Below are 26,374 nucleotides of genomic sequence, written 5' to 3'. Positions count from 1 at the left end.
GAAACTGAAAACTCAAGGCCTTTTAATATACAGTTTACAAGAGTGCATCATCATTAACTGTCTGGCGCCAATGTGGGAATGTCGAAAACAAAAAAAATCTGGATTTGTGTTAGATAGTTTAATCGTTTCAAATTACCTATGACACTAGCTAATATTCTATTTTTGAAAAACAGATGTTGGTCGTTGATTCATCAAATTTTATTATTGGTATATCCGTTTTGCTTATTATAACTATTATATACTTAGAATATTTTTGTAAGTAAAAACGGGATACTGTATTATACTCATAAATGGAATGTATAACAAACTGCAGCATGTATTGCTTACCTAAAGTTGAATTATATCTAGTCATTAGCGTGTACCAGCGACTTCGTTCGCATCGAATTAATCATTTGTAATGGTGATGATAAAGCAAAGCAAAAATTTCCAATAACATACAAACTGGATAAAATTTTCTCACATTTATGTCAGCATGAGAAAAAACAATATGGCGATATTATTATATAACTTGGTAATATTTGAGGGGTAGTTTCATCTCGTTGGAATTTGACTTTCGAAAAATCCGTTTGCCAAAAAAAATCTTTTTACGTCAAGCAGTTTAAGCAGAATCGTGATTAAGAAATTAGGTACCCAACTTTTTGGAACACCCTGTATGATTTTTTAAAAAATTTCAAAACACGTAAAAAAAACAAATAAATTAATGCTTGTCCAAGCGTTTTCCCGAAAGACTGACCGTTTTTTAAATAACAAATTTTGTAATATTTGAGGGGCGTTTTCACCCTCTAGGAATTTGAGATTCGAGAAACCCCTCCTTATTGAACCTCTACACCCCACAGTCAATCCGTTTGCCAAAAATTTTACCAGCTTTAAACGCCAAGCAGTTTAAGCAGAATCGTGATTACTCAATGATCATATTTTATAAAACACCCTGTATAAATTTATAAAAAATCTTAAAATATGTAATCAACAAAATAAAATATACGTGTTTAAGAGTTTTTCCGAAAAACTCATCGGTTTTTAAATAAAAAATATTTTAATATTTGAGGGATAGTTTCACCCACTTAGAATTCGAGTTTCGAAAAATCCCTTCTTATCGAACCTCTACACCCTAAAGTCAATCTGTTTTCCAAAAATCAGCTTTTTACGTCAAGCGCTTTAAGCAGGATCTTGATTAATCAATGACCAGATTTTTCGAAACCCTGTATACATTTTTAAAAAATCTTAAAATATGTAAAAAAAACAAAATAAAATATACGTGTTTAAGCGTTTTTCGGAAACTTGACCGTTTTTAAATAAAAATATTGTAATATTTAAGGGGTGGTTTCACCCTCTTGGAACTGGAATTTCGAAAAATCCCTTCTTATCGAACCTCTACACCCTAGAATCAACCTGTATGCCAAAATTGAGCTTCTTACGTTGAGTGGTTTGAGCAGGATCGTGATTAATCAGTATGTCAGTCAGTTAAGGATTTTATATATTAGTATAGATTTTTATTCAATATAATAAATAATTAATATATTGAATAAAAATAATTTTTAAATGGTGTAGTTTAAAATTCGAGAAAAAGTCTTTTGGAAATAGATTTGTGTGTCTGGAAACGTTCTATCCTTTTTGATATTTCTATAATTTTTGTAAATTTTGGCAAGTTTTGTGTCAATTTTTAGTAAATGTCGTCTAGAGATTGATGTCGCCAAAATTATCATCGATTGTCATTACCCAGCCGTCTTTGATGCATTGTTTTCAATCATACGGTGTAACTACTAAAGGGAAGCCCTTACCAGTTAATATATTCTTTCGTGGACTTCTAGTGTATTGAAATACATAATATTTTAATATATATTTTTAGTGTATTGATATTTTTTTATTACTTTTTATGAACCGCTTATAACCATATTTGTCATTTGTGCTTTTCGTCTCTAACAAAATGAACAAAGAGGCTGTATAATATGTGAAATTCTTTTCGTATACGTCAAGATACATCAGAGATTGTGTGAGGCCTGCCGCCACCTTACCAAACATATATTCTTTTTAAGATCGTATTTTATTCTCAGAACCGTCGTAAAACTTTAGACCTTTTAACTTTGAAACCACAAAAATCGGACATGTAGCGGAAAGAAGGACTTTAAAAAAATGGGCACTATAGTATATTGGTTTCGGGAAAAATAATATACTTTGTTACTAACATCTCATGCACTACTGCCTATATCAGGTTTCTGTCTGATTGAAACCAAATTGATTCTGGCGGTGACTAAAGAATTTAACGTATTTATTTGATTTATATTTTTTTTATTTGAATCAGTTAGACACCCTCCATCGATATTAGTTGAAAGATATAAACGAACATCACCCTATAACTGATCACCCTTAATTTTCACGTATTCATATACTTAAACTGAAACGGATTTCTTCCATAAAAGTCTAATTTATTGAGACTTCAATACCCGGTTGACCTAAAACATACAATAGATTACATATTACATTAGATTTTTGGGCTGGTTATCCCATTCTACGACGTCCTTTTCAGGTCTATTTTAGTCTTCGTAGGTTACATATTCTAGTCTGATCCTTTTCAAAAAGTCTTGGAGACTGAACGCTCTATATAGCTCTTTGTCAATGACTTATTAATTAAATTAAAATTTTGGCAAATGTTCTACTATGTACTTTTTCGCATTCCTTTGAACTGGTGAATTTTTCTACCATGCTAGAGATTTCTTGGCCACTTGATCACTGTTTTGTGCGCATTCTTGTTACTATTTTTGCAGCATAGCAGAAGGGTTCTGGATCTATAAATGTCATTGATGAGCCTTGTTTGTCCATTTCATCAACCTTTTTTTTGCTCTTGACCCTGGTTTCCCCATACCAGGCTGCTTGAGCTTGACTTTATACAAAAACTCTACTTATACAGCCTTCTTTTTCTGCCTGGTATAAGTATTGAGAGGACCGGCCTATTTAAAAATAAGCATATTTCTATAAATCCAAAGATTCAGTTTTGAGACACACTGTATCCATAAATAATTATTAATTTTTAAAATATTTTTCGCAAACTAGGTAGAAGGAAATCAGACAATGATGAAATCAGAGAGAGATGATAGGTGTTAGGTAATAGCTTTTAGACTACCGTTCAGGATTTTTAAGTTTCGGTTACTGAGACAAAGAATGTTATTATAGCTAAAGTAAATGTTTCCTCATTATATATTTAACTAGTGTTCTTCCTGAAATATTCTGTGCTAAAACTTTTCCTTATTTATTTGATCTGACAAAGGTATTATACCGTGCTGGCAACTGTTACTTTTGGGTCGGTACTTACATGTGTGGAACTAAATCGCATAGGGATCTTATTAAGTCGGAGTGAAAGAAATGCTACGGTGTGCTGTTGCGGCGTTGCCGGTATGCCTTTCCCTATCAAGTAAAGTAAAATCGATCACAAAGTAAGAAACGATCACAAACCGCTTATTTTTAAAATACTTTTTTTTTCTGAGCAACTGAAATAGGATAAATAAGGATATCGTTATGGTATCGTAGTTGTATTTTTTATAACGAAAAAACGTCAGTAATCGCGATAATTTAAAAACTCAACTTTTTAACACATAACACGCCATAGCTTAAGAACCACTTTAGAAACTTTTTTTTTTATTTTGAAGGTCGGATCTTTTACAATATGTTTAAATAAGAAAAAATTGACAAGGTTGCTCTTTTCCATTCAAAAATTTTAAATAACCCATCCATTTACTTTTAGAGCATAGCAATTTTCAGCAGTCGTGTAACTTTTTTATTTATAAAGATTTTCACATACTGTCTGCGAAGAAAATATAGCAGAAATATTGAGAAAGTTTTTGAAAAAAACTACAATTAATTATTTATAATAGATTTCGAGATATTAGTTTTTGAATTCAGACTTCTAATAGCGCAATCACTGTCGAACACTAACTCAATTCCACTTATTTTTACCAAAAATGCAAGTGTTTCTAACTTGCACTTAAACATTTTTAAGCTGTAGGGAAAATTACGACTCGTTAATAAACAAACAAATAAAATATCACGAGACATAATTAAATCGTGAAGCTGAACGCATGACGTACACCTTTCCCTAGAACTTTAAGTACTGACAGAGGTACTGATTGGGTCGACCGGTCAACTGCGACAAAAGGTCTGTTCGTTTTCCTGTTATTATCGATTCTGAATCGTCCTAGAACTCTCCAGCGCATGCGCAAATGAAATAATGTCTTCATATTTCCTTCTGCGCATACGCATCACAATTCTAGGACGGTTCAGAATCGGTAATAACAGGAAAACGAAAAAAGCTAAAACTGCTATATCCCCTTCCACGTCTCTTAGCAATGTGTACAGTTTCTCGGTTTATGTCATGCGTTTGGCAACGTGTTTATTGTTCTCTCTTTGTTCAGTACGTTATAAACGCATTGTACTCTTCCTACATACGGAAATGTCGACCCAAGACTAACCTTTGCCAGCCCTTAGTATAGCATATGTATGTATTTAATGGATTCGATTTATGCTGTGACTAATTTCTAGTTTAAAATTAAATCTAAATGCAATCGTTTACTGCCCATTCATGCCGATATTTTTGGTTTTGTATGACTTAGAGTAACAATAAGGGCCTTGTTGCAAGTACTAATAATTTCCTACCGCTCCTGGGCGAATATCTTAGCAAACAAGTGAGCAGTCAAACCAAAGAATGGTATAGCTCATAGTCTAAAGATAAGCACCAACATATCAACTATAGCTGAGTAGCCTCCCGAATCCAGAGACCGGCAGATGGGGACCGGCTAACTAACAAAACCTCTTCAGTTATGAGTGTTTTAAGTATGTTAAACTTATTCCTCTTTTATTAAAGTTTAGAACACTATATAGATGTATTCTTTGGAATAGTGATTAAGGTTTTCTCTGCCGCGCTCTTTTACTTTTGAATTCCAGGCAGAGTACGGCACTCCTTTCATTTCATTTAATAAAATAAGTAGGGCTATTTACAATTTTAGCGTTTGATTTGCATCCGAGGTAAATCACAATAAAAAATATTTTTAACACAACGTAGTTTCCTTAATTTCATTTAAACTGTTTTTTATACAGCTGATCAAAATATTACCTCTGCAACTTTGTTAAACGGTCCTAGGTATTCTTTCTCTTGATTTTTGTCATGTATCTATCAGTATATCGGCTATTTTTGTTTTGTTGTATCTATCGGTAGGTATTCCCAATACTTTGTCTGCTTTCAGCTCTTCTATTAGCATCCGATTTTCAGGAGTCTGGCTTGAATTTTGATCTGCCAAATATAGCATCCTTAAATTATCTGTGGATAAATCTAGCCTCTGACCGTTGAATGTGGTATCGATTTGGTTTGGTTCTTGTTTTCACTATCGCTGATTTTGAGGTCTCCTCCTAGTATTAGTATATTATTAGAATTCTTGTTTAAAAATATGTTAAAATAACCGCAAACTAAAATAACACTTGGAATTAAACAGTATGGCCTGATTAAATTATTCTATTCGAAAAAAAGTGCCATTAAAAGAATATATAACCATTAAAAAACGACTAGTAGTGTCAGATGGACTGTGACATATTTACAAGTTTACCTAAACAAAGTATCCTGGCATGTAGAACAAAATGTCGATTTGTCACCGGTAACCAAGTAATACGGCCGTCTGTCTCACTGTCGAATTCCTTGCAACAGTCGTGGACGCTGCTGGGAGCATTTCCGGCAAACGATTTTCTAATATTAGCTTCACGTCTCTGGCTGCCTTTCGTGAATTTGCACGCCTTCGCGTCACCTTAGCCTCATTTTCTTTGAGCTGTTTTAAATTCCAGTTTCGGAGATTTCTACAAACGAAACTTGTTGATTTTTTTATTAATGCAGGCAGTTGAGTAACCTGAAAGCATATGTAGCATGCGATAAAGTCCATTATCTTATCATTAAGTAGTCTAGAATTATCACTATTAAGACAAATGTCTGATGATAGGCTAACGGGAAAAATAGTATTCTGTACAAAATTGTAAATGCAAGAAATTATGGCATATGTTATGATAGTACCGGGTTCGTCAAAGAAATCAACAGAAAAGGAATAGGTTCAAATTTAGTTTTAGTTTTTTTTGAAGTGAAACTTCTTTACGCGCCTTGGGAGTAAAAACTCAAGGCCGTACGAGACGACCGTGGAAGCTAGCGAGAGGAAAAGTGATAGCGTATGATAGGCAGTGTTGTCACAGCTACCCCATTCGGGGTAGATCTACTCCTTTTTAAAACAATTTAACCCCGTGATCTCGTTGTAATCTATCCCGATGAAAAATAAGCTTGTGGCACGATCTGTGGGTAACGATCTGTAACACTGGGTAACGATCTGTGCCAAACGCGGCTAAGAAAATCACTGTACCAACTTTGTTTTCATGCATATTTTCATCGATAAGTTTATGGGGGTCTGAATAACGGTCTAGGTAAAGCATCTAGCTCATTTGCCAGCTCAGAAGTAGAATTTAGAGTTAGTAACTCGCATTTTCATTAGAGGACACTGTCAAACCAATAACCAACGAGAATATTCATATGATTTAGTAAGATTAGTGTAAATCATTATAAATAATGAATTGTGCTGTAATTTCTGTATTATTAATCCGGTAAATGATGGAGATAAACAATTGTGATTAGAATGATATAGAGGGTGGTCCGAACTGTATTCCGGAAACTTCGACAGCATATTCTGCAGATAAAAATAAGTAACAAAGTTCGTATAAATGTATGTCCTAAAATGCTTAGTTTCGGAGATACAGGGTGTAGAATTTTCATTTTTATTTCATTTTTTTCCAAATAATTTCTGAAGTAACATTAACATTTGGATTAAAAGTCGTATCTGTTGAAAAGTTGGTATTGTTGTGGTATTTGTTGTGAGTTTTTTGACATTAGAAATTTGATTTTGATGTCAATATGATTCCTACTTGTAGGGGGCGTCATGTACATATGTTTTAACTGTTTTGAAGAATAATAACTCTTCTCTCTCTCTCTCTCTCTCGTCCGTGTCCATATAAAACTACTGAGTGAAAAAATATACATTTCTGTGATTATTTACGTATAAAAAGTCTCTTGGTAAAAATCGCTACGAGCAACCGTTCTTCAGATATGTCGAATGGAAATAGTCAATACATGTTATTATTGATAAAAAATAAACATCTTGAGTAGATATTTATTTGACTTTGGCACAATAACATTTTAAATGTATGATTTCAGTGTATAACTATTTAGTCAACATGCTTAATTTATGTCAATGATGACAGGTATTGATTCTTTAGATTCCAAATATCTCGAGAACCATTACTCGTAACGATTTTTACCAACATATCTGTTTTACGTAAAAAACGTCGTAAATGTATATTTTTTTTACTCAGTAGTGTTATACAGGTACGGATGAAAAGTTATTACTCTTCATACCAGTTAAAACACACGTAGGTGGCGCCCCCTACAAGTATTAGTCCTATTAACATCAAAATCAAATTTCTCACGTCAAAAAACTCCCAGGCACCAATTTTCATCCAAATATTGATGTTACTTCAGAAATTATTTAGAAAAAATTGAATTAAAAATGAAACTTCTACACCCTGTACCTCCCAAATTAAGCTTTTTAGGGCATACATTTATACGAACTTTTTTACTTATTTTTATCTACAGAATATGCTGCCGAAGTTTGCGAAATACAGTTCGGACCACCCCGTATATGTCCAGCCAACAAGAAATGCCATGGTGAACAAATTGTCAATACTGGTAACTATAACGGATACTTACATAAATATTATAATATCACCACAGAACAGATACAAATCAAAAGACATCGAGTTAATAGCGCGATAAGAACCAGATATACAACCGTACATATTTGTTTATTGCTATACGAACTCGTTTATTTGATTAACCCACATATATCTCCATCATTGCATTAATAAATAGGTTATCGACTTTTTATAAACATCTTTCGTTTTCGTATCGGGCGCTTTTAATTTAAATCGTCTCTTACGTAATTAAGTCTTCTTCATCAGTTTAAGATGTCTCTAAGCGTGCAGCTTAATCATCTTAAACGATCGCGGCATCTAAATGACTGGGTCGACATAAAAGTGACCACTAGGCTCGTTAAGAAAGATGTTAGTAGACGTTTTCTCTGTTTTTTCTCCTTTTTCCACTTAATCCATGCAGAGTTCAACGAATCGAGTGAGACATCGACAAGACAGTGATTTTGCGCCACAACAAATCGTACTTGAACTTAAGGAGCAAGTGGCGCAATTGAGAAACGTCTAGTGTGTCGTCTAAGATAATTTAGCTTTAATCAATATCTACATTAGTCCATGCGATTTAAAAACAACGCCTTGTTTAAGAGGGAACTAATAATCATAAATCTGTTACTTAAATTAGGTAAAGAAAATAAAGTTCCTCTACTCTGGATGCCAGACCACCAAAGAATAGAAGGTGGAGAAAAGGAATGAAAAAATAAACGATCTAGCTAGAAAAGGAGCGAACCGAAAACTAACTAAACCAGAACCGTTCTGTTTCCCAAGCGGAACTCAAGAACATGGAAGACTCCGTACGGAACCTGGAAAAGGAATACTCCAACGGTCTCAAACACTCAAGAAATTGCTCAGGACCTAGGTTAGGTTAGGTTAGGTTGCTGGAGTTTGGGATCATATTTGATCCCTCACTCGGAGGCCTTGGGCCTATTGCGATACCCCTATATTGTTTTACCAAACCTTCCTCTCATTCTTTCTTTGCGTTAAAGCACTTCCAGCTCTTTGCAAAGTTCCCTATGTCGCTGATGTTGGCTTCTGTTGCTTCCTCCAGTCCCTTCAAAAATCCTTGCCCTAAAGTTTTAAAGCGTCGGTATTCCAGTGCCGGACAGTGGCACAGCAGGTGCTCTATAGTTTCTTCTTCCTCCCCGCATTCTCTGCAGTAGTCGTCGTCAGAAACTTTCCATCTTACGAGGTTTACCCCCGTGGGACAGTTTCCAGTGACGACACCTACAATTATGCGTACTAGGTCCTTTTTGTGCTCTAGTAGTTGTTTTGTCTTATTGCTATCTACCACTGGCCATAGTCTTCGAGCTGTAGCGCAGTCCTCACGGTGTTGCCACGTCTCTTGCTGCTTGGCTTTGACGTCAGTTCCTATAGCCTCCTTCAGTGTGTTGATCGTCGTCACAAGTGGTGGGTCATGTGCCACGGCCTCTCCCCTGGCCCCGTCGTTGGCAAATCTGTCTGCTTCCTGATTGCCAACCACATTGCTGTGGCCTGGCACCCAGCACAGAGTAGCCCCGCCCCGACGCAGCCAGCGCAGTGCTTCTCGGCATTCCATCACAGTTTTCGATCTCACTGGTGATGCTTCTTAAAGCGGCCAAACTGTCAGAGTATATCACTATACCCCTATTGGTCTATCAGCAATTTTCTCTCGTATACATCTAGCCGCTTCCTTTATGGCGTAAACTTTTTTTTTATTGACGTCCTCTGTTTGTAGAACATTACAGCCATCCGATAGTCTCAAAGATCGTCGGATGTCTAGTTTCTCTGAGAAGATGCCTACACCTATGCCCCCTAAATTTGCGGAAGCATCTGTGTAGACTGCTATCTCTTGAGCGTTCATTACTCGGTTGCTTTCCCATTCTTCTCTTGTCGGGATGCGAATCCTTATCTTTTCTCCAAAATCATGTTTGGTGAGCATATAGTCCGTTTTCTGGTCTAGCAAATGTGGACTCGTGTTCACCATGATTTTCCCTATCACTAGCAATATCCTCGAGTGACCGTAGTTGGTCTGGTTCCACAGATTGGATTCCCTTAATCTTAGGGCACCCTTAGCGGCCAGATCCTTCACGAGCCAGTCGATTGATTGCAAGTCCAGAATTGCTTCTAGCGCAGCGTGCGCTGTGTTGTTCCTTGCTCCAGTTATACCTGGAGCTGCTAATCGCTGTACTTTTGTGAGGCTTTTTCTATTAGTCTCTACTAGTGCTCCATGTGATAATTGGTCTAACTATAGCAGTGTACATCCAGTGTATAATGTACGGTTGCAGACCCCATCTCTTTCCAAATAGTTTTTTACATGCATAGAATGCATTTATTCCCTTTATCATCCTTTTCCAGGAAAGCTTCGAGTCCAGAATGATTCCTAAATATTTTGTCTCCTTAGCAAGTGCAAGTGTCTTGTGTGCTCAGGACTTACGCCGAGAAAAATAAAAGATTCTTCTCGATTTAACTAAGGACATCCTTTGGATTGTCACGGGGTTTTTAAGAGGACACTGTCTCCTCAATGAACACCTCAGTAGATTGAAGCTAAAGAATTTAAGAAGCTTTTGAAGCTAAGGTAGATTGAAGTTAAAAAGGAAATGGGAAAATGGAAAATCATCATCACACTTCATCATTGAGTGCGCCGAGACGACAACCGTTCGTACCATAAACTTTGATATTATAGAAATTATAGATACCAATCGATTTGGCATTTGTTATAATTTAATTTGTATAAAAAAATGTCTACACCTCTGTGGCGGATTCATCTCTTCAAAAAAGTCCTATGGGTATTTCGCGACTGTAAGAAAATCTAAAAAATAAAATAATTATTTTTTTAATCACTGCTGCGTTAATCCAATGGAGACTAATTGTCAGCAGTGGTTTACTAATAAACAAATTTTCCTATTGGACAAAAAAAATGCTTAACGTTTCGGGAAGTATATCTCTTCCCTTCCCGTCGTCGGAAGCAAAAAATACAAAGAACAAGGAAAAAAACTATTTAAACTATCTAAATGCAACTATTAGAGAACAATTTGATTTTTTTCAAACAGATACGTTTATAAAAACAGTTGACGTTCTGTTAAAATGACATTATATCAAGTTAAACTTCAAAATTAACAATTAACTACATGATAATAACAATTCCTTAGTAAGGTAAAACCAAAGAGCTTCAAAGTTTCTGTATGGTTACTTTTTAATTTTTACTTATTTTATGTTTATTTATCTTTTTTTTTCTTCGTTCTTTAAAATCAAAAAAGCGATTGCCATTCAACTATATCCTCTACAGATGCTTGAGCAATACATTCATTTTTATTAGATTATTTTAAAAAAGCCTCTTTTATTTTTCTTTTAGAAAAACGAAAAAGCTTCTTGCGTTATAATTTTTGCGGTGTTAAAAACTACTCTGTGATCTATGTTCCATAAATGCTGACAAATTTTATATTTGTCAAAAAAGCCCTTTCTTGAATAATCTTTATGTTCTTTAATTCGAACATTTAAGGGTCTAGGTGTTTCACCAATATAAAATTTATCACATTCACATGGTATTTTGTATATTACATTTTTTGTTTGTTGTCCAATGTTCATTGGTTTAGTGTGGCTTAAAATGGATCTAAGTTTATTTTGTATTTTGAGGGATGTTTGTATGTTACAGGTAGTGTTATAGAGTTGTAAGTTGTATATATGTATTGTGTATTGTTATCATTGCGTGTATTCTGTCTATGATTTTTTTTGTATAGTTTTGTTTACATTTCAATTGAAGTATTTTCAAACAGAATTTAAAAAAAATATCGGCGCAGCCCCCAACAAACTCGTATTCGTACTAGTGTAAACACACACACTACACACACACTTTTTTGTATATTTTCTCTCGTTATATTTCAACTTTTATCTTATCAAGTATTTTCTATATATTTCTATATATTTTTAGATTTCAATGTGCTATCGAGTTGGTGTAACAAAAGCGTTAATAAAACTATAAAACAGTCAATACAATACGTTAGAAAATAAAGTCAGGGGTTATAAATAAGGAGTCAAAATTGACTAATTGACTGAAAATTATGTTATTTTATATGAAAATTTCCAACTCAATTTGATACCGTTTTTTGGTTTATAATACATTTCATCATGTTGTCAGTACTTTTTATTAACTGTCGTAATTTAAACGACATTGAGAAAACATTTATTGAAAAAGAGTATAGTAATCATCGTATCTAACCTTGCCATATTGCTACAGCTATCAATAGCAATTCAGGCCATAAAGATATTGAAGAAAATACCAACTGATATGTATTTATTTATAGTATACCTACTCCGTTACTGTAAAAGTTCGAAATAAGTGGATGTTTACTTATTTCAGACGCATTCACTTATTTCAAACAAATTTCAACAAGTGTGTTGATGAGGGGCCGAACATTTATTAATTTTATCATAAATTCGGACTTAACCCAGAGAATTATTAACTCTCTGGGTAGATATTATAAAACTGAGAGTAAAATAACTCCATCAAAAGTTTTTCAAAGTATTTCAAAAACTCATCACATTCCAATATTTTTCATATATTAGGTATGTCAAATCCAGTGAACGAAAAAATATAGCATTTCGTTTAAAAAATACAACTTAAGCCAAAAAATATATTTGACCATATACAGGAGTCTTAAATAAGCCAATAAATATACTTAAATAAGCCAATATACAAATATTTTCAGGGCTGGTAGATCTCAATAAAAGAAACATATTTTCTCTTTACCGTTTTTCAAATAAAAAAAATTTCGTCTAAAATAACCGAGATATTTTACTTAGAACCACTAGATCTTTACTGGATTTTCTTTCTTGTAAATTTAATCTGCTACGTATGTTGCCATATTAACAACAAACTATATTTTTTAACTAAAAACCAAAAAAAAATAAAAAAAAATAATTTTCTTTGGCGAAAAAACGTCATAATCCGCAAAATCGTGTTTCTGGGGTCGAAATATACTACCCCTACAAATATTTGCACTTATTTTTATTTATTTATTAGTGCAAATATTTTTAGGGGTAGTATATTTCAATCCCAGAAACAGGTACATATATGAGGATTTTTTCGCCAAAAAAATTTGAAAATTTGGAATTTTTTGAAAAAAAAATGATTTTTTTATTTTTAAGTTAAAAACCATAATATCTTGATAATATGGCAACATAGGTAGTAGATTAAATTTAAAAGAAAGAAAACCGAGAAAAGATCCAGTGATTGATATAGATACGATGCTATTTTTCAAACGAAAATAGACTAAAAATCTAAAAAGAAAAAAAAACCGGATATGGAGCTTCTTCCACAGGTTTCTTCAGAACACTGGCCCACCCTGTATGTTATTTTCTAGAAGTAGGTACCGCAGATAGTGTACATGATGTTTCCTTAAATCGTAAAATTCGTTTTAAAAAGGAAAAACCACTTGAACTCCATAAATTAACGTTCGTTCTATCTTGTTATAGGATTTTTCTAGGAACACACATGTTCTTAAGCGGTACGGAAGCCATGGGTACCACTATCATTAGTGCGTGCAGTAAAAGTGAAGTGGCATAGTAGGTGGCCTCATTTCAGATAAGGTGCTTTTTGTTCATGAAAGTGAACGCGATAGTAAACAGCATCAGCCTTCGATAGCTCAGTTGGTAGAGCGGTGGACTGTAGTGGTACGACTTTGTAGACATCCATAGGTCGCTGGTTCAAATCCGGCTCGAAGGATACTTTTTTATATAATTAAATAAATTTAAATTAGTAATACTACTCGTATTAACTAACAATGAATTAATCTGTGTACATAAATCTGTCTGTTTTACTGCTATATTTGTCTGTTTTTTTTTATCTTCACGTATTCAACACCCTTTATATTATTGCATTTTTGGCTTCCTTTCAGATCATTTTACATAATCCTAAGATATGAGTAAATCTATTTCGATAGTTTCAGAGATATTAAAAAATAAATCAAAAATATATATTTTTCAACCCTTCTTAAAAAAAAAATTAAATATACAAGAACTGTTCTGAAATCAAAACTATATTAGATATTTACTTTAGATGGTCTGTTCTTACTTTGCTATAAATATGGTAAGCATAATTCATACAGGATATTCAATATTTTACGCCAAACTTTCAAAAATATAAAATAATTTTTCTTGGTTTTTTTTAAATGGAACACTCTGTATATTATTTTTTTATTTGATGGAGAATTAAAAAATTAACATTTTTTATATTTAAAGTATTTCAAAATTTCTAATAGTTTTCCGGATACACGCAGTATTATTTCATATGACGCTGTCAATGGTAAAATACGAGAGAAAAATCATTGGGTGGCTTTGATAAAAATTTACTATGGAAAATGCCATATGAAATATAAAATCGGGATCTGCGAAACCGTTAAAATTCTGAAATAGGGGAGACCGGTATCCATTGTAACAGGGGTCAATTGTAACACTCGTATTTGCAGATCCACCTGTTATCGAAAGAAACAACTAATTGCACCGTCGTGTTCGTTTAGACACCCGACTGAATCGGCAACAATGCAACAGTCATTTAATTTTCACTGTTCGTGTATGGTCGTGAATTTGTGCTTTCAATACTAATTTGTAAGTATTTTACCTATTATCAAAATGTAAATCGTTCGTTTATAATTACGTACAGGTCCTAATTGTTTAGTATGCTAAAATTAGTGTTTTTTCACGAACATTTCAAGCTATATTGAAGTTTATGAATTTGAGGTTATGTATAAATAATTTGCGCGGGTATTTTCTGATTCCCTGGTGTCGGTGGTAACATTTGCATAGGTGTCGTTTGTAACATCTTACAACTGACACCAGTTCGGTAGCCACTGTTAATTTTTAATAAACAATCCGCTAATATATTGCTCTTACTATAGGATAACTCACATATTGTGAAAAAAATGGTCAAACCGAGGCCAAGAAAAACGAAGAGAGGCGAAATTCCCCGAGAATTATTTGAAAGAGCCGCACATAAAATAATAAATGAAAATTTGTCTATAAGATCAGTCGCAAAAGATTATGGAATATGTCATGTGACATTGTATCGTTTTGTAGCAGCGTTGAAAAATAATACCATACCGACAATTGGTTATAAACCTCATAATGAAGTTTTCACAAGAGAACAAGAGGAGCAGTTATCTCAGTATTGCGAGGATTCTGCAAAGCTTTATTTTGGATTATCACCAAAGGAGTTACGCAAATTGGCATATCAATTTGCCAAACAGATTGTCTGCAAATTTACCACTTGGTGGAAACTAAAGCAAATGACCACCGAAGACTGGCTTACGGCGTTTTTAAAAGGAAATAATAAACTGTCAATACGTACGCCAGAATCAACTAGTCTTGCTCGCGCAATGAATTTTAACCGGGAAAATGTAAAAAAGTTTTTCGACTATTTAGCAATGGTAATGGATAGGCATCAGTTTACTCCAAACAATATCTACAATGTGGATGAAATTGGCTGCACTACAGTGCAAAAACCTGGTAAAGTAATTTCAAAAAAAGGTATAAAACAAGTTGGCGGTATTTTATCTCAGGAAAGAAGTTCCTTGGTAACAATGTGCATAGCCATAAATGCACTTGGGCAGAGCATTCCACCAATGTTCATATTTCCGTTAAAGCGATACCATGAACATTTTGTAAGAGATGGTTCTCAGGGTAGTATTGGTGGAGGGAACAAAAGTGGTTGGATGCAGGAGGAAAATTTTCTTCCGTTCATCAAACATTTTGCAAAATATGCAAAACCCAGTGAAGAAAATAGAGTCTTACTAATTCTAGACAATCATAGTTCTCACCTATTTATTCCAGTAATAGATTTTTGTAAATCAAATTTCATCACTCTCTTATCATTCCCTCCCCATTTTTTTAATTTTTTTATCCTGTGAATTTCTTTATCCATGTACTTTTGTTTTTGCAATAAATGTGTTGAAAAATTCCTATGATCTTTACCAGATTCACTTTAAAACTGTAGTATATTTCATGTTACTATTAGATGATGAGCGTTACATTTGACACCTTCCCGGTGTTAATAGTAACACTCGACTTTTCTTCATATTTCTTAATTTTCTTCACGAGAGAAACAATATTCATCCATATATTTGTTAAAACTGTGTTCGCAAAGTACCATTTTAATTATTGACATACAGAAGTAGACAAGATTTTTTTAATCATCGACACAAAAAAATAAAATATAAATTTTGTTACAATTGATACCGGTCTCCCCTACTCTAAATGCAAAAAATGTTCATTTTTTAATTCCCCATCTATTAAAAAAATAATACACAGGGTGTTCCGTTTAAAACAACAAAGAAAAATTATTTTATATTTTAGAATGTTTGGCGTAGAATTTTGAACATCCTGTATGATTTACGATTTCCATATTTATAACAAAGTAAGTACATACCACCTAAAGTAAATATCTAATATAGTTTTGATTTCAGGACAGTTCTTGGTATTATTAATAATTTTTTTAAGAAAGGCTGAAAAATATATAATTTTTATTTATTTATTAATATCTCTGAAATTATCGAAATATATTTACTCATGTCTTAGGATTATGTAAAGTGACCTGAAAGGAAGCCAAAAATGCAATAATATACAGGGTGTTCCATTTAAAAAAATCATCCCGATCCACTCACACTTTTTTGAGCCACCCTATAAAAGTTAAAATATTTACCTGAAATACATCCTAGTACATACTTTAGATTTGCACTTAAACAAAATTCCCAAGTTTTTTATTCTAGGAGCTACAGACGCACTATTGCCGGACCCTGTATTGTAAGAGATAAATAAAATAATTAGTCTTAATTTACGTTTTGTTTAATTTACATTTCAATATCGAGAAAGGAGCCACCCAACAAATATGTCTTTTTTACTTGAGTATTGATTAATTATCTCCCTTATTATATCTAGAGGGCTATAAATTTGGAGGGTCATGTGTCTGTATTTATATGTCTGGGAGTGAATCACTATAGGAGTTTTGAAAGTTTGACCAGCAAGTGAATACACCTTCGAAATATATTTTAAATAGATATTACTACTACTACCATTACTCGCTGACGAGTATTTGACACGCATCAGATGGTTACGCAAGGCATTTTCTCTCATAGGCCAGTAAAAATAATTTTGAATTTGCAAAAATTTTTAGAAAGCTGCGACCATTGAAAATAGTTAGCATTAGTAACCCTTATTAACATACTAAAAGTCCCCATTTGTCCGGTGTGTGCGTAATCAAAAAAAATCGGCCGCCATCTTGAATTTTGGTACTTTTTGGGAAAAAATGATAATAACTCGAAAACCGTGCGTTATAGCGAAAAACTTCAAGAGATAAAAATTAAAGAGAATAAAAAACTCTATCAGAATCAATAAAAAATAGTTTATTATCCTAACGCAGTGATTTTGAAAATCGAGCAATTTTTAAAAGGAATCACCGAAATGCAAATTACTAAATTTTTAAGCTTATTAACAAATAACATGGATATTTAGCATTAATTCAACTAAAATACAATCCTTGTGACATTTTCAAGAAATATTTATTGGTGGTTTAATAATATTTCAAAATTAACAAAAATTGTAAAAGCTATTCTTTACTAAATACATGTGTACTAATAATGTATAAAAGCACCTCCTACCTTGTCCCGGTCGGGGCTATTTGCACTTAAACCAAGATCTCCTTGTTACCATTTTGTAAACAAGTTGTTTTTAAAAATACATACAGTGACAGTTTGAAAAATTAGGCTACAGGTTGGAAGAAAAAAATAAAATGTAAAGTACTTGCGAATGTCTTTTTGACATAAATATCATCTACGATCTTAACACTTTTTCATTATGATAAATACATTATAAACATACCCCTACAAATCGAATAATAATAATTCAAATTATGACCATTTTAATAAAAATGTGTTACCAACTTGTAACCTAACTTTTCAAACTGTCATCTCTAGAAAAAAAATGAAGTTTACAATTTTATTCGATTTGTTCTTTATCGACCGAGATTTGTTTGTTGTCGCAAGAAATACCATTACAGTTACCACACAAGCTTGAACAGGGCATATTGGATTTTAAACATGTACATAGTTTATTACATCCAGATTTGCAATTACAGTAAATCATTTTTAATACAAATTCTGGTGCCACTGCGTTTGACGTTGTTTTTGGAACTAAGGTATCCGTTTTTTAGTCCATCCCGATTCTGTTGCCTCTTTTCCGTTATTTAGCCAATACTGCATTTGTAAATGATATATAATAATAATTTTCAGCTGCGTTAGTTGTTGGAGGTAAGGTAACTAAATCAAAATTTTTACTAAGTACCTGACGAGATGTAAGGGTTTTATATTTATAATACCTCAACTGATCTAAATCTTTTGCTAGCCTATGTGGACCATATAATAAAAATAAGAATGTATTTCCAGCTTCGACTAGCTCAGATTTTTGTGCTGCAGGATCTAAAAAATGGATGTAATTTGTCGCAGATGAGGATCTTTTTGCAACGTTTTGAAAGTCGCCAGTATACCTTTTTTAAACAATCACGAGGTTGTATCACATCCTCATATAGCATGTGCAAATAAGAGTGAATGCTTCATGTCACCAATCTTGTTCTGCATATTACCTATGTCAGTTACTCTGTAAGGTTTGGACGATTTTCCAGGCCGAAGCATAAAAATAGAATTTTTTGTCCGATAATGCAGTAATAAAACTAACAAATCAGTATCTGTAGCCTAATTTTTCAAACTGTCACTGTATTTTTAAAAACAAGTTGTTTACAAAATGGTAACAAAAATACTAGCGATGGGAACTATCGAATGAATTAGACTATCGAATGGTTACTGAATGAATGATTTCAACTATCGAATGGTTTTATTCGAATAAAATCATTCATTCATTTGTATACTAAAGCATATGTGACAACCTCGCCGTGCGACTAAATGGTTATCGTTGCGCCACGACTATGGAATGCTTTTGATAAATGAAATTTAGTATTCGTTTGATTTTTGTGTGCGTCAGTGCATTATTAGTTCTTCCAAATTTTTATAACTTCGCCTTGTAAATACTATCCTATTTTTGCGTTTATTAAAATATTTAAAGTACTAAAATAGTAGTTTTTTTTAATTGACGATTGTGTGCGAAGTGGTCAAAATTTTTCCAAAAATTTGTGTGATTTTCCGTAGCCCGATCTTTCAATTATTTAATTTTATATGGTATATTATGGTTAGGGTAGATTGCATTTTTTTAAAGGGAAATTTTGAGAAGTAGCAATTTTTAACAGAGATGAGATGAACTTACAATTAATTTTAAAAATACATATTTGTATTTTAGATGTTTTAATAATATGAATTAGTTGAACTTAATAATCATATTTAAGTAATGTGGTTAAGTAAATTGTTGTCGAACTCAAATTTTGGGGTGAGAAAATTAAATTGAAAGTTTTACACGTGCCAATTTAAGAAAAAAAGTTAACAATGTTTGTATTTTGTTTATGCCAATTCTCTTACATGTAGTTTTTTGCGAAGAAATATTTCATTTATGTTTTAAAGTAAATGCCAGCAAAAGTAAATATTATTTTTAAATAATAATATAAAGTAATAAAGAGTAATATAAATAATTTTGATTTCTAATTTTTTATTTATATTTTCCTTCCATTACACTGCATGCTTAGAAAATTAATAAATGTTTATATTTCATGATTTTAAAATTTGTTGTTAATATAACAAATTAGTTCTGTAATTATTATTATTTAATAGACCAACGTTGCCATTTAGAGACTATATTATTTTTAAATAGGATCTAATATAAATACTTTTGACTTCTATTTGTTGTTTATATTTTGCTACTACTTAAAACAAATGTTTATATTATTAAATGATTGTAAATTTTGTTGTTAATAGGTATAACAAATTATTACTGTTATTATTATTTATTAAACCAGTCTTTGCTTAAAAACATTAAAAATCATTTTCCTGCATCCAAAATAAAAAAGTATTATTGCAGTGTAACAACAGAATATTAATAAAAAAATGCAAAACATATAGACATACTATCCCTAACTAACTAATGCTAAAGAATAATATTCTTTGCTAATACTGTGCTAATACCAACTAATACGAATATATGGCAACAGCGCCCTTCATAATATATTTTCTGTGTAAATACTAGCACCTCAATAAAAAAAATAATGTGTCCTTATCTTTATTTGACTCCGCAAAAAATCAAAGATGCCGGCTTCTTTCATAGCATTGCCACCGACCGCTGTCGGGTTTCTAGGAAAGAAACCTACGTCGCCGGACGACAACTAAAATCCAGTTTATATTTTATTAAAATCGATCCTGACGAATAAATGAATTTGATAAATGAATGAATTTTATAAATGAATGGTTTTTGCTGCCGAATTACTAGAATACAATATTTCAAGGCAGATGACGCATCTATTCGATAATTTTTATTCGAATAGTTTTCGACGAATGTTTTCTTACTAGCTATCGAATTATTCGAATGAATTGCAACTATCGAATGTTTCGATAGTATTCATTCGATAGTTCCCACTACTAAAAAATATCTTGGTTTAAGCCCCGATCGGGACAAGGTGGAGGCATCTTTCGCACATTATTAGTACACATGTATTTAGTAAAGGATACACTTTTACAATTTTTGTTAATTTTGAAATATTATTAAACCACCAATAAATATTTCTTGGAAATGTCACAAGGATTGTATTTTAGTTGAATTGATGCTAAATATCCATGTTATTTGTTAATAAGCTTAAAAAATTAGTAATTTGCATGTCGGTGATTTCTTTTAAAAATTGCTCGATTTTCAAAAAATTTTTGTACGTCACTGCGTTATGAAAATAAACTGTATTTTATTGATATTGGTTTTTTTTATTCTTATTATTGGTGGAGTTTTTTATTCTCTTTAATTTTTACCTCTTGAAGTTTTTCGCTATAACGCACCGTTTTCGAGTTATTTACATTTTTTCCTAAAAAGTACAAAAATTCAAGATGGCCGGTTTTTTTTGATGACGCACACACCGGACAAATGGGGACTTTTAGTATGTTAATAAGGGATACTAATGCTAACTATTTTCAATAGTCGCAGCTTTCTAAAAAATTTTGCAATTTCAACATGGTAAATGTCATAACTGCACTGGGGTACTCATGGGCTTTTCTGTGACTGAAAAGCCCGATACGTGATCTAATCTCTCTTCCTCACCCCAAACATTCAAAAATCTCATTGCTCTGTTGTCTCTTTACTTTTTGGTTGTCGCTGTTAACTGAGTTTACACAATTCTTCTCCATTGCGTTCTATTGTGCTCTGCTTCTTCCCACTGATTCTGCATGCTCATCCCACTGATTCAGTATGGAAAATATTCTTGTACCTTTTGAGTTGTCCACCCGGTTTCCTCTTACCGCCTACAAGCTCACCGTAAAGAAGAAATTTTGGTAGACGGTTTTCTTGCATCCTGCAGACGTGACCAGCCCATCTTTAGCGGGATTTAGTAATCATGACTTCAATGTTCTCGCAGCTAACTTTTTCAAGGACCGATACATTTGGGACATGGTGGAACTATTTGATTCTTAAAAATTGTCTCTGTTGTAACTTGTTTAACGTGTTCATATGTCGGCGATACAGCATCGGCATCCATGTTTCTCTGCCATATAACATGGTGGGGATTATTTTTACTCGGTACACTGCAACTTTCGTTTTAGTGCCCTTTGGTTTCATCAAAATGTTGTTTAGGATTGTTAAAACCACAAGATTCTATATTTACTACTAAGGGAGTTAACTCTAACTTGTAACTAAAATGGGGCACTATGTGCAAATAAATAGCATCAATAGGAACTCTCCGACCTCCGACTCATTAAAAATGCATAACTAATAAAGACTGTAGCAAGTAGACTATGCAACTATCGGCAGGTTTATTCTACAATTAACCTCAATTGAAGAGGCTCTTTTCTTTTGAAGAGGCTTTTTTTCTCCTTTATAGGTCGTACCCATCTAAGCAATCAAAATAAACAGTGGAGAAAAAAAACTGTTCAAACCTATTTTAAATCTTAAAATTTAAGTAGATCCTTATTTTAGAAGTTTCAAAGAAAAATAGGACAAAAAGTATTCCTTCGAGCCGGATTTGAACCAGCGACCTATGGATGGCTACAAATTCGTACCACTACAGTCCACCGCTCTACCAACTGAGCTATCGAAGGTTGATAATATTTAAAGAAAGTTCTTAAATTCGTAATTTTAATATACGCTTAACAAGGTCGGGCCGTTTTATAATTCAATTTCTTCACTTAAGCATTCTTATCTGGCCTCTTATTAATTATAAGTGTTTTTAATTGTTGTGTCTCTAAACAGTTTAAAATAAAATTAGTTTATGTTTATATAGTCGTATGTTTTTTTATCGAGTATGCAAAGATTAGTAAAAGAAATCAGCACCAACATCTAATTTCTAATAACGTAAAATTGGAATATGATCTCTTTTTGTGAGTAGAATGTAGAAGGTAAGTTTTTTTCTTTCTGGTTGCTATATCCTGCAGTAAACGTGACTGTAAGTAATTTATTATTTCTCTTTATTAGGGTTTACCAGCCTGTTTAACCAAGTGTGCTTAAAATCCATAGATTCTAAATACCTATCCGATACGAATATAACTACTGTAGCTAAACAAGTGCGTTCCATCTGCCCAACGAGTCATAAAAAATTTCCACAGACGACATGTAAAGAATGATCGAAAATACAATTGTTTAAACTAGATATTAATTAAAAAAAATAATTAAACTAATTATTAAAAACACTAAGTTTTAATCAAGGAGCCTCGAAAAAATAGATTTGATCGTGTAATTTTGTTCGTGTCTTAAATTTTCGGCCAATTAAAAGATGTCCAAATCGTATTTCCAAATCATAACTGAATTGTTTCAAATGGAAGGAGGGTGTGAAAAAATATTTTTTAAGGAATAATTTGGTAGGTACCACAAACTGGTATTTCGAGTCAAATTGTCATTACATTTATGGCCAAGCACTATAAATTGAAATTTAATATGCTATTTGTTTTAATTGAAAATGTCAAAAGTTGACATATGATACGTCATTGTATTCAGAATGTGATTTTCTGTCAAATGAAGTAAAAAATACCGAGGGTTTCATTTAAAAATCAAAAGTAGTAGTCATTTTCGGTGAAACAGGAATTGACCTAAAACAATTGAATATGTCAATCAATCCTAATTTATGTCATAAACTAACAAACCAAATCTCGTTTTTTTAACTGAAAAAAATAAAAAAGTTATAAGGATGAGTCACTTTTGAGAAACACCCGGTATATTGTCTGTATTATTCTTATTCTTATTAGAGTAATTCAAGTTCCATTCTCAGATGAAAATTTGTATATATAACTGATATAACACTCAAACCTTCTAAAATACCTCTTCAGCAGTTTACATTACGACATTTTTTATGGATTAAAAATGAGACATATTATATGTAAAGATTAAAATTAAAAACATGTATCAAAATAATTTTATAACGCTTTAACAATATACGTTAGGTTATTTTCTATGCAATATACAATTTCACATTTTCTGAAATACAATTTTAATCTTCACGTTCCAGTGGTCTGCGTAAAATCCAAGGTAAAACCCCATCTACACATAACGATTTACCTGTCAGTCTTACCTGTCAATCAAAACGTATCAAATAAAACCATGCTTGTAGATGAAAAAGCGATCCATTTTACTTGAACTGGATTAAGACAGAAAACCTCCTAGAGAATATGTTTCTTTATTCTTTCGTTAATTCTGCACAATAATAGTTTCTTGTGCTTTATGATATAGCTAACGATTATGAAAAAAATATATATGGAAATTAAAATCACTTTGGTTGCACATCATAATACGACCACCAGCAAACTCCATAAGACGACGCATGGTGTCATTGATGACGTGCACCCAATGTTGTTTTAATTTCCCTTATACACGAACATTTTTGTTTATGGTAGGCTACATAATTTCTGAGCTCCAGTCTTGTTTACTTGAAATCAGTTAGGTAAGAAATATGGTTTATTTAGTATTTGGAGGCCTTTTCGAACAGTATGTCATAAAAATGTTTGGTCGTTTACCTGAAATCAGTTATAGGTTAGAAATATTTGTTTATTTAGTGCAGTTTTATTAAGTCACGAAATGTTTTCTGCGGAAATGCATAATTTTCAGAAAACACATTTGAAACATGAAGACACGTTTCTGTTTTTCATTCTAGAAATTTTTCTAAACATAGACACGCAAAAAACTTCTTGCGGAAGTATACAATTTTCATTTATTGATAAAATATTGTAAAATATAGCGAGATTTGAAAAGTACTCGGCAATTAACCAGACGCGTTTTAGCTTACAGCGTGTTTTGATTGCTTTGGTTAGGTTTGCTTTAGTTTGGTTTGGTTTGTTGGTTCATTTTTGTTTAAGTTCATACCTACACAAGAAAAGTGTTTAGAATGTAAAGCAGGAACACGTTTTCATGTAACTGATTTCAATTATTCTAAAGTCGGAAAAAAGGATAATGCATTTCGGCATTTCCGCAGAGAATTTTTTTATAATTTTGTCTTTGGGGAGGCTTCTATATACTGGATGTTGTTTTCGCAGGAACACGTTTTCATGTAACTGATTTCAATTATTCTAAAGTCGGAAAAAAGGATAATGCATTTCGGCATTTCCGCAGAGAATTTTTTTATAATTTTGTCTTTGGGGAGGCTTCTATATACTGGATGTTTTTTTTATAAGTGATTTCAAGTAAAAAAAACTTCACCCAATTTCTGTAAATAATAAGTAGGTACTTAATTTGATTTTCCATTCAATGCCATTGGATTAGATAAAAACTTTTATTTTCAAGATAAAAACTTATTTAATATTCCTCACAACCCAAACCAAAAATTTGTATAGTATAGTATGATTATTTTTTCATACTTTAAATGAACAGGGAGTATAAACGACTTAAAAAACAGCTGGTATTGTAAGTTAAGTAACCTCTTACCGAAAACTAATTACATAACCATCAACTATTATTTATCAGCTCCTAATTTACATCTGAATAAGTTATATCATATTTTGAATGCACATATCTTTTTCTTCGTTATAAGCTCACTTATTTCGATGAATATAGTTAATAATGTACACACACAAAAAAACTATATGAATATATGAATTTTGTTCGGCTATATTTAGACCTATATCATAAATTCAATCTCCCGACTTCCAGACTTAAGAGTCGAATGCGTTTAAAAATATATACATACAATGCACAATGCTGTCTCTGTTGACTTCCTAATATGTTTTTCAATTTACAAGACTTCGATGGGTAATTGACCTCAGAAGAAAAACCATCAATCGCAGCAAGAAATGTCGTTTACTGCATTTTAACGGAAAACATTTTCTTACATACTAACCGACACCAATTCATGATACACTTCTACTCCGTTTAAAGGAAATATATCGAAATTACAATATTATTATTGATTTTATGAAAAAGACTCCATACCCAATTGCTATTGGAGATTATCTTGCTTATTAGTAATAATTGAACTTTGCGGTTTGCACGAACCTTAACTACTTTTTTGTAAAACCACAGATGCCATAAGCAAAAAATTCTCATGGCCTCCTTAGTTCCGATGATGGTGAGTGATTTTGAAAATATTGCAATTTCAGACACCACAACATAAAAAAAGGTAAAAATGTATATTCTTATATGACCAGTACGGAACCATAGACTTAACCAAGTAGTAGGTATAATCATCTTTTTCCTCAATATATCCTTTTTTGTGTTAATGATCAATCTTCAACATTTTTAATGGGAAACCCTGAATATTTCCCCAAATTTTAATTTGTCTTTTGATAAGATTTTTAAAAATATATAATTTTTTTGATTGTTTTGTATGACCTACTGTAAAATATCTATGTATACATTAATTGAATGTAATTATTCTTTAGCCTTTATATTATAAGTTTTATTAGTTGTTTCTTGGGTGTTGTGGCTATGGTCAAATTAAAACAAAACCTTTCGACCTTTCGCATTTAATGTAATGCTTCTTCAGGAATATGTCTTGGAAGTAGTAGTGCTTATTTTCATAGAGTCTAGAATTAGAGAGTCTCTCAGTAAAGGAATGAAAATAAGCAGTACTACTTCCAAGACATATTCCTGAAGAAGCATTACATTAAATGCGAAACGTCGAAAGCTTTTTGTTTTAATTTGACCATAGACACAACACCCAAGAAACAACTATTAAAACTTATAATATAAAGGCTAAAGAATAATCGCAACCAAACCAAACTTGTATATATTAATACCTACTATATTCCTTATACAGTAATATTGATTTGAAAAACTGGTAAAAATAGACAAATTTATCTCTTTAGTTTAGACCATATACAGAATAAAATAAAACACTAATTAACCACAATACACCAAAACACTTTACTTTTAAACCCTGGACGCATCCAGTGATTAAACGTAAAGTGTTATTACTGTATTGTTGTGAAATAGTGCTTTATTTTGCTGTTGTAACACCAAAGGTTTCAAACCCCAACTCATATATAGAGTGTTCCATTTAAAAGACCTAAACATTGGAGAGTAT

At 32.3% G+C, this 26,374-nt stretch overlaps 1 protein-coding gene and 2 non-coding genes across 3 annotated transcripts in view; 2 read left to right on the top strand and 1 right to left on the bottom strand.

Annotated features, from left to right (window-relative positions):
* LOC115879121 (matrix metalloproteinase-2-like) overlaps positions 1 to 26,374 on the top strand; it is a 245,013-nt gene that overhangs the window by 94,637 nt on the left and 124,002 nt on the right. The gene's annotated exons all lie outside the window — the stretch shown is intronic.
* On the top strand, positions 13,384 to 13,474 carry Trnay-gua. Its single transcript is given in 2 exon segments — positions 13,384 to 13,420; positions 13,439 to 13,474. It is a non-coding gene; the product is annotated as a tRNA-Tyr (tRNA).
* Trnay-gua lies at positions 21,878 to 21,968 on the bottom strand. Its single transcript is given in 2 exon segments — positions 21,878 to 21,913; positions 21,932 to 21,968. It is a non-coding gene; the product is annotated as a tRNA-Tyr (tRNA).

This window comes from Sitophilus oryzae, unplaced genomic scaffold (genome assembly GCF_002938485.1).
Source record: "Sitophilus oryzae breed Bouriz unplaced genomic scaffold, Soryzae_2.0 scaffold_1576_pilon_pilon, whole genome shotgun sequence".
NCBI classification, from domain to species: domain Eukaryota; kingdom Metazoa; phylum Arthropoda; class Insecta; order Coleoptera; family Curculionidae; genus Sitophilus; species Sitophilus oryzae.
This window is presented reverse-complemented; position numbering and strand designations above follow the sequence as displayed.